Below are 9,695 nucleotides of genomic sequence, written 5' to 3'. Positions count from 1 at the left end.
TATTTTCCTCAAAACACTGCTACTATCTTATTTAGATTCAGCAAATTTTGAAAAAGAATTAGCCTTTTGATGCTACCCAATTGAGAAGTTTACTTTCCTATTTGATAGACTGGTATTTGAAGAGACTAAACAGTACGAGTGGCAATGCATCATGCCATTAAGAGGAAAAAAAAATTCCAAGTATGCATAGGCATTATTTTTACTGATTATTTTTCAGCAAGTTACTCTTTTAAATCCTAGGCATTAGAGTTAAGACTCCAGATGTTTTCTCCCAAGACATCGATAGAAGTCTATTTGACCTCAATTATACTTTTCTTTCCTTTTTCTTTTCTATACTTTAAGCCTTAGAAGCTTTGTAAACAAATAAGGACTCTGACTTGCTGTGCAGAGGTGGAAACAAATATTGCAGTTACATAAACTAATATTGTATAACAGCCTGATGGGTCAACTATTTCACCATCAGAGAGGCAATGCCAGCATCCACATCAGTCAGCTGTCACCCCATAACCAAAATACTATCCAGAAGATGGCAGCGTAGGAGTATCCTGAAATCATCTCCTCCCACAGACCCACCAAATCCTTAGCTGCATATGGATAATTTCCCTCTGAAAAAGATCTGAAAACTAAATCAACTGCTTCTCCAAAACAAAAAGACCACATTGAGACTGGTAGGAAAGAGAGAGAGTGTGTCACCAAAACTCCCATTCCCCAGTGTGGCAACATACAATGGGCAAGAATCTCAACAGTCTGGTATTTCTCCTGGAAGAGCAAGGTATTCATGCCCCATACGAAGCACCCCAACCCCTGGGATATGCACAAGAAAGATGAGCCCCCTAAAACATCTAGCTTAGAAAATCAACAGGACTGATGTCCAGAGGTCCCAAAGTGTCAAAGGAAACAGATTCCTGTTTTGAAGGGTTTGCATGCAGTCTCAACTGCCCCCAACCCCAGAGGAAAAAAACAGTAATTTGAAAAGTGGTAGTCTGTATGTAAAAAAAAAAAAAAAAAAAAAAAAAAAAAGTAATAAAATGTATTTGCTAACATAAAACCATCTACTGGAGGAATGGGATACAGTTGAAATTATCCCCAGAGATGGAAGCACTGGCAGGTAGCAATTTTGCTGCTAGCACAGAGCACTGGTAAGCTATCTTGGACATGGCACTTCCTGCCATCTTGCTAAGACAGGAGGAGCAGGCATTCACAGAACTATCCTGTTGCCTCACTGAAGCCAGAGAGCATGTGTAGTTGCAGCACTCTCTTGCTTTCTGGCTGGGGCAGGTAGGCATGAACTATCATGGCATTTTCTCACTCCCTGCCTAACGTCAACAAGCATGGGAAATTGTAACATCCGCTGCTCCCTGGCTTGGACTGGTGAGTGGAAGCAATCATGGGATTCTTCTACCCTCAGCCTAAAGCTGGTGCGTGCACAAAGACAAGGCAGTCTTTCACTGCATTCCTGAAAAGCACAGAAGAACACCATCAAAACATTTTCCCTCTGCCTTTCTGAAGCCAGTGAGTGTGCCCTGTGCCTCTACTTCTACCTAAAGCCAGAAGACATGCACAGTCCACACAAGGGATATTCTTGATTGCCTGGCCAAGACGGCTGGCATTCTTAAGCTTCAGAGGAAACAATGGGAAAGACTATTCTTGGCAGGCCGCCATACTTAGGGCATTACACAGACAGTGGACTTAAACGCAACCCCAGTCTTCCTGTGAAAAGCTTATGTACTTAGCCTGGAACTTCAGCCTGAGGCACAGGCTTCAGGTTCCCCACACATCCAGAGGCTAAGGGAAGTTCTCCCAGGAAAGATAATCAGAGAGACACAGTTTTTGCATATACCCTTTTGGCCTTGCTACAGTGAGAGATGAGACCTTGCAGGAAGAGTTTTTCTACACTTGACTGGAGCCCAGATTTTTACAACTGTGTTTACAACTGTTACATCTCCAGATCTCCTGATCTGGAAGTCAATAGGGTTTTAAATTGTGGCCCCATTGGATGGTATATGTTTGCAATACTTTAAAAGCTGCTGCTTGAGGGTTTGGCATCCAATCAGCCTGAAAGTAGGTGCTACATAAGATTCTCCACCCCCAAATGGTCATTTGGGACAGGTCTCAGCACACCTTCAACAATGAGGCTATATCAAAAATAAATCAAAAAGTTTACACAATCACAAAGATCCGAGAGACAACAAAGAGCAAGGAAAGGGTGAATGAGAAATTTCATCATCTACACGAGGCTATTCCTCAAGACAGAGGTAGCTGCCTCACCTTACACATAGAAACAAACACCAAGAGTCAGACAAAATGAGGAAAGAGAAATATATTCCAAATGAAAGAATAAAATAAAACCTCAAAAAGACCTTAGTCATACAAAAATAATCAGCCTGATGAAGAATTCAAAGTAACAGTTATAAAGATGCTCACTGACCTTGGGAAAAGAACAGATGAACACATTGAGAACTTTAGCAAAGAGAAAATGCAAGGTACCACAGAGACATCACAGAGCTGAAAAATACAATAACTGAACTGAAAATACACTAGAAGGGTTCAAAAGCAGAAAAAAAAATCAATCAGTGAGCTGTTAGACAAGGCAACTGAACTCACCCAGACAGAGCAATAGAAAGGAAAAAGAATGTTTAAGAAAATGCCCCAAAGGGAGAAGAGAAAGAGACAGAAGACTTGTTTAAAGAAATAATGGCTAAAAACTTCCCTAACCTAGGAAGGAAACAGACTTCAAGATTCAGGAAGCCCAGAGAGTTCCAAAATAGATGAATCCAAAGAGAACCACATCAAGACACATTATAATTAAAAAGTCCAAAGTTAAAGAGACAATTGTAAAAGCCTGAGAAAAACAAATTGTTATATACAAGGGAAACCCCTAAGACTATCAGACAATTTCTCACCAGAAACTTTGTAGGCTAGGAGTGACAGGACATATACAAAGTGTTGAAAGGAAAAAAACTTCCAACCAAAAATATTCTACCCAGCAAGTTTATCATTCAGAATTGAAGGAGAAGTAAAGCGTTTTCCAAACACACAATATCTAAAGGAGTTTATCACTACTAAACTGGCTTCACAACACACGTTTTAGGGCTTAAGTTGAAAAGAAATGGAATTATTAACAAGAAAACATACAAAAGTAAAAATCTCATTGGAAACGATAAACATAGTAAAGGCAGTAAAGGATAATCAGTTATAAAGCTAGTTTTAAGATGAACTAAAACCACAACAATCAGTTAAAGGATACATAAAATAAAAAGGTGTAAAATGTGACATCAAAAACATAGAACATGGGGAAAGGGAATAAAAATTTGGTTTTGGAATATGTTCAAGTTTAAATTGCTATAAACTTAAAATAGACTATTATACATAGAATGATATATAAACCTCACAGTAACTACCAAGCAAAAAAATAAATACACACACATAAAAGTGAGAAAATTAATTACATAACACTAAAAAAGTCATCAAACCACAAGGGAGGAGAGAAATAAGGAACATAGAGGAGCAATAAAAGCAGCAAGAAAACAACTAACAAAATGGGAACAAGTACTTATCTTTTAATAATCACTTTAAATGTAAATAGATTATATTCTCCAATCAAAGCAAGAGTGGCTGAATGGATAACAAGACACATCTATATAATAACTACAAGAGACTTGCTTTAGAAGGACATAGGCAGACTAAAAGCAAAGGGATGGAAAAAGATATTCCAAGAAAATGGAAATGAGAAAGCTAGTGTGGCTATATATATATTGGACAAAATAGACTTTAAATAAAAGACTCAAAAATTAAAAAAAGACAGATTTGCACTACATAATGTTAAAAGGTTCAATCTAGCAAGAAGATATAATGTGCATAAATAAACATTATAAATATTCATTCCACATAGGAGCACCAAAACATATAAAAAGCAAATATTAACAGACCTCAGGGAAATACTGATAACAACACAATAATAGCAGGGGCTTTAACATCCCACTTGCATCAATAGGTAGATCACCCAGACAGAAAATCAATACGGAATCATCTTAAAGAAACTAGAAAAAGAATGAAGCCCAAAGAGTAATAAAGATCAGAGAGAAAACAGACTAAAAATACAATAGAGAAGATCAATGAAGTTCTTTGAATGGACAAAATTGGCAAACCTTTAGCTAGACTCACCAAGGGAAAAAAAAGTCTCAAAAGAAAAATAAATCAGAGAATTCACAACAGAAATACAAAAAATAAGAAACTACTATGAACAATTATATGCCAACAAGTTGAACAACTTAGAAGAAATGAATAAACTCCTAGAAACTTACAATGTTCCAAGACTGAATCATGAAGAAATAGAAAATCTGAATAGACCAATTATTAGTAAGGACATTGAATCAGTAATCAACAATCTCCGAACAAACAGAACTCTAGGACCAGACAGCTTCACTGGTGAATTCTACCAAACATTCAAAGAAGATTTAATACTTATCCTTCTCAAACTTCTCCAAAAAAAATTGAAGGGTAGGGAATGTTTCAAAATTCATTTTATAAGGCAAGCGTTAACCTAACACCAAAAACGGACAACAATACCACAAGAAAATTATAGGCCACTATCTCTGATAAATGCAGAAGCAAAAGTCCTCAACCAAACATTAACAAAATGAATTCAGCAACACATTAAAAGGAACCTAAACCATGATCACATAGGATTTATTCCAGGGACGCAAGGATGGTTCAACATTTGCATATCAATCAGCATAATACACCAAAGTAACAAAATGAAAGCTAAAAATAAGATCATTTCAATAGATGCCAAAAAAAAGTGCCTTTGACAAAATCCAACATCCTTTTATGATAAAAACTCTCAAAAAAGGTATAGAGGGGATGTGCCACAACATGACAAAGGCCATACATGACAAACCTACAGCTAATATCATACTCAACGGTGAAAAACTGAAAGCCTTTCGTCTAAGATCATGAAAAAGAAAAGGATGCCCACTGTCACCACATAATATTGGAGACCCTAGCCACAGAAATTAGACAGGAAACAGAAGGCACGCAAATTTAAAGGAAGAAGTAACACTGTCACTATTTGTAGATGACAGGACAGAATACATTAAAAAACCCTAGGCTCCACTAAAAACTATTAGGGCTAATAAATAAATTCAGTAAAGCTTCAGGATACAAAATTAATATACAATAGGTAGGGAAGGATCACTGGTGAGATCCCCGGGTGAGACTTGTACGCCCACCCCCATCCTGGCCCCCAGCACCCACCCAGTCATCATCAAAGTGATGCTTGTCTTCAACAACCATGGGAAACTGCATCTCTCCAAGTTCTATCAGCTCAACTTGTTATTCACAATAACAACGCATCAGGGAGACATCCCATTTGGTATCTAATAGAGATGAAATGTTTGTAATTTCCTAGAAAAAGGACTTTTAATTGGAGACTGACAACAAACTGATTTTTAGGCATTATGTAACATTATATTTTGTCTTCTGGGTGGATTCTTCAGCAAGTGAACTTGGCATTTTAGATCTACTTCAATGATTCATGGAAACATGAGACATGTGCTTTGAAAATGCCTGTGAACCGGATTTAATTTTCCATTGTAGATGAGGTTCACAATATTCTCGAAGAAGTGGTGATGGGGGAATGGTACTAGACACCAATATGAATGAGGCTCTTACACCAAATGATACACAAAATAAACTGGAGAAACATGAAGCTGGCTTAGAGGGAGCTCCAGCCCATGCTCTATTAGCTGTAAAGAATATGAATCTTCCTGATATCCCAAGAAATATTATAATTGGTGACATCAGTATAGAAATGCCAAATCTGCCCTCTTTAAATAAAAAATTTTAAAGGCCACTCCCAAGCAAAGTCAGAAAAGTCATTTAACTTTACCATGCAGTTGTTTACCAAAAATAGAGGAAGAGAGTCTCAACTTTTGTTCTTGGATTTAAGTCAGGGTACTATTATAGAGGTTGTATAAAATCAGTATGGAAGCTTTTCCTGCTCAGTGATTTTGAAATTGCATTGCTCCAATGTTATATTTCTCTTTTCTAAACTGCATTCCTATGCCCACCTAAGGCATGCTTCTATGGATTGGCTACTAAAATATTTCAATAAGTGTTTGAGACATTCCTTTAAATTATGTACAATCCAAAATGTTGGTATTTTGTATGGATCACAAGTGTAGCATTCCATAATTCTTTCTATTTGTCACAATTTTTAAAGAACTGAGTATGTACTGCATGAAAACATTAGGAACTTTCTTAGTTTAAATAAACTGCAGTTAAAAAGGTAACTGGACTTCTTTTTAAGTTTACTTATTTTGAGAGAGAGACACACACACACAAAGTGTGAGCAGGGGAGGGGCAGAGAAAGGGAGAGACAATTCAAAGCAGGCTCTTCACCACCAGTGTACAGCCCAATGTGGGGCTCAAACTCACAAAGCATGAGATCATGACATGAGCCGAGATCAAGAGTCGATGCTTAACCAATTGAGCCACCCAGGTGCCCCGGTAACAGGACTTCTAAAGTACCTCTCTGTTTGTCCAATACCTACACTTTAGCAATAATTTTTTCATGACCCTCTGACTCAGCTAATAAGGTATATTTTATCACTGTTAAAAAATATATACAAAAATCCATTGCACTTCTATATACAATAAACTATCAGAAAAATCAAGAAAACAATCCCACTTACAACTTCATCAAAAGAATAAAATTCCTAGGAACAAATTTAACCCAGAGGGTGAAAGGTCTGTACATTGAAAACTTTAAGATACTGGTAAAGGAAATTGAAGACACAAATAAATAATCCGTCAAGCTCATGGATTAAAGAATATTGTTAAAATATCTATATTATTCAAAGCAATCAAAAGATTCCATACAATCTCTATCAAAATTCCAGTAGCATTTTTCAGAGAAATAATTCTAAAATTTATATGAAACCATAAAATATCCTGAATAGCAAAACAATCTTAAGAGCAAAGCGAGTGGTATCATGCTCCTTGATTTCAAACTACACCATAAAGCTATGGTAATTAAAACAGGATGGTATGGCACAAAAGCAGACACATAGATCAGTGCAAAAGAATATACAACCCAGCAATAAATCCATGCATATATGGTCAATTAATTAATGACAAGGAAGCCAAGAATATACAAGGGGGAAAGGATAATATTTTCAGTAAATGGTTTTCAGAAAATTTGACAGTTATGTGCACAAGAATGAAACTGGACCATTGTAATTTAAAATGGATTAAAGGCTTGAATGTAGGACTTAAAACCAGTAAACTCCTGGAAGAAAACATAAGCTGTAAGCAATTTGATCTTAGTGATTTTCCTTGGATCTGTCTCTAAAGGTAAGGAAAACAAAAGCAAAAACAAACAAGTACAACTATATCAAGCTAAAAAAAAAACCAAACAAACAAAAACAAAAAAAAAATTTCTGCACAGCAAAGGAAACTATCAACAGCTAACAAAAAAAGAGGCAACCTTCTCGACGGGAGATAGTATCTGCAAATTACAAGTTTATTAATATCCAAAATATATTTTAAAAACTCATACAACCCAAAAATAAAACAAAAACTGATTTAAAAATGGATCTGAATAGACATTTTTTTCCAAAGATGACATGCAGATGGCCAGAAGGCATGTGAAATTATGCACAACATCCCTAATCATCAGGGAAATACAAATCCAAGCCACAATGAGATATCACTTTACACTTGTCAAATGATGATTATCAAATAGAAAAAGATAATAAGAAGTGGATGGCACATCCTCACCACTGATTATCTTTGCCTTTTTTTAAAACAGTATTGAGATTCCTCAAAAAGTTAGAAATAGAAACACCAGAAGATCCAGCAACTCCACTACCAAGTATCTACCTATTTGAAGAAAACAAAACACTAACTTAAAAAGATATAAGTACCCTCACGTTCACTGCTAAATTATTTACAATTGCCAAGATATGCAAACAACTTAGATGTCCATTGTTAGATGAATGAAGATGTGATGTATATACACATAGTAGAATGCTACTCAGCCATAAAAAATCATGAAATCCTACCATTTGTGACAACATGGTTAGACCTTGAGGGTATCATGCTAAGTGGAATCAAATCATAAGACAAATACCACATGATTTCACATGTATGTGAAGTCTCAAAAACAAAACAAACCAAGGCAAAACCCAGATGTATAAATACACAGAACAGACTGATGTTTGCCAGAGGAGATGGGAGAGAGGTGTTGGGGGGGGGGGGGTGTAAAATGAGTGAAAGGGACCAAAAAGTACAAATTTCCAGGAATAAAATAAGTCATGGAGGTGCAACGTACAGGATGAGGAATATAGTCAATAATAATATATTAACTTTGGTGACAGATGGTAACTAGACTTATTGTGGTGATCATTTTGCATCACATATGAATGTGAAATCACTATGTTGTACACTTGAAGCTAATACTGTCAGTTATACCGTACAATTGCTTTATGTCAATAAGACGGGCCAATCTTCAAGACAGTGAAAAGTTTATTTAATGAAATCTTTCTGTTTATCTGTAAAAAAACAAAACACAATAAAACACAAAAAAACAAACAAAAAACTACCCAATTTGTAAACACTCACTGCCAAATTCTCTTAGTCCAACACTTTTGACTCACTGCATAATTCAGTGTGGTAGCTCGTGCTCAGGTCTAGTACACTTTACTGCAAACCTATACAGAAGAACAAGAGCTGACTGGCCAGGATCCCATCTACTGGAGTCCCAGTTCTCAGCTCTGATGTTAATTCTCTGGGGGAATTAACTACCAACTATATGATGTGATTTTGTAGGATCAGTAGAGCTTCTTCCGACTACTAAAGAAGTCCAATTTGCTACTTGATATTTGCAAGTTAAACATTACAGCTTAATTCCTTAATCTTAATTTTAGCCCTCTCTTAAATCTGTGGCACTTATTTGAGATTTAGGTAATTCTTTGAAGCAGGGTCCTAGCCAGGAAAGGCATTGCCCAAGAGGGTAAAGTGCCCAGTTCTCAGGTAGTATGGACATAATTAAAAACCTAAATAGAAAGAAGAGGACTTGGAAATAAACTTGACATATTCCATAGTTTATTGTTGACTCAGCTTAAGGCACTGCCAAAGCCTGATTACGAAGAGATTAAATATTCTCTGAGCAGGTGCTGTGACTATTAGTCCACTCTAATGGATTGCTCTATACTAAACCTTCAAGGAATTCTTTCTCTGATCAACAATAAGCTTACAACAGCCAATGATTTTCTCTCTTCTCCCTCTACTCTTCTCAACAAGTTTCTATGTGCCACTAGTTTCTACAAAAAATGACTCAATGAGAAAAGGTCCCTAAGATTTTCTTCTCCTTAGAAATTTGAAAAGCCAAACAGTGATCATTTTTCTACATTCTTCCTTTCATACCAAGAGTTGCTATGTATCCTTTCCTTCAACCTACCTTTCAACGTTTCATCAATCTTGACTGCTTTTCTAATGTGAACTTTACAAGAGTGCAGTATAATACTGGTTTGTCAACTGCTACCTTCCAGATGTATTGCATTGAACTAGAAACATCCCCCCCCAAATCTTTATTGCGTAGGTTTATATGCTTTGCTGAACATAATATAAACCCAGCAGAAATATTAAATCATCCTGAGGTTAAATCTGGTGTCAGTGAAACTACTTCAGAC

At 36.3% G+C, this 9,695-nt stretch overlaps 1 pseudogene; it reads left to right on the top strand.

The window, feature by feature from the left end:
* Positions 1 to 1,331: 1,331 nt before the first annotated feature.
* LOC106981166 (AP-3 complex subunit sigma-1-like) lies at positions 1,332 to 5,848 on the top strand (annotated as a pseudogene).
* Positions 5,849 to 9,695: the final 3,847 nt, after the last annotated feature.

The sequence above is a fragment of the Acinonyx jubatus genome, chromosome D3 (assembly GCF_027475565.1).
Source record: "Acinonyx jubatus isolate Ajub_Pintada_27869175 chromosome D3, VMU_Ajub_asm_v1.0, whole genome shotgun sequence".
NCBI lineage: Eukaryota > Metazoa > Chordata > Mammalia > Carnivora > Felidae > Acinonyx > Acinonyx jubatus.
The sequence above is the reverse complement of the archived record's forward strand: the minus strand, read 5'-3'. Positions and strand labels throughout refer to the sequence as shown.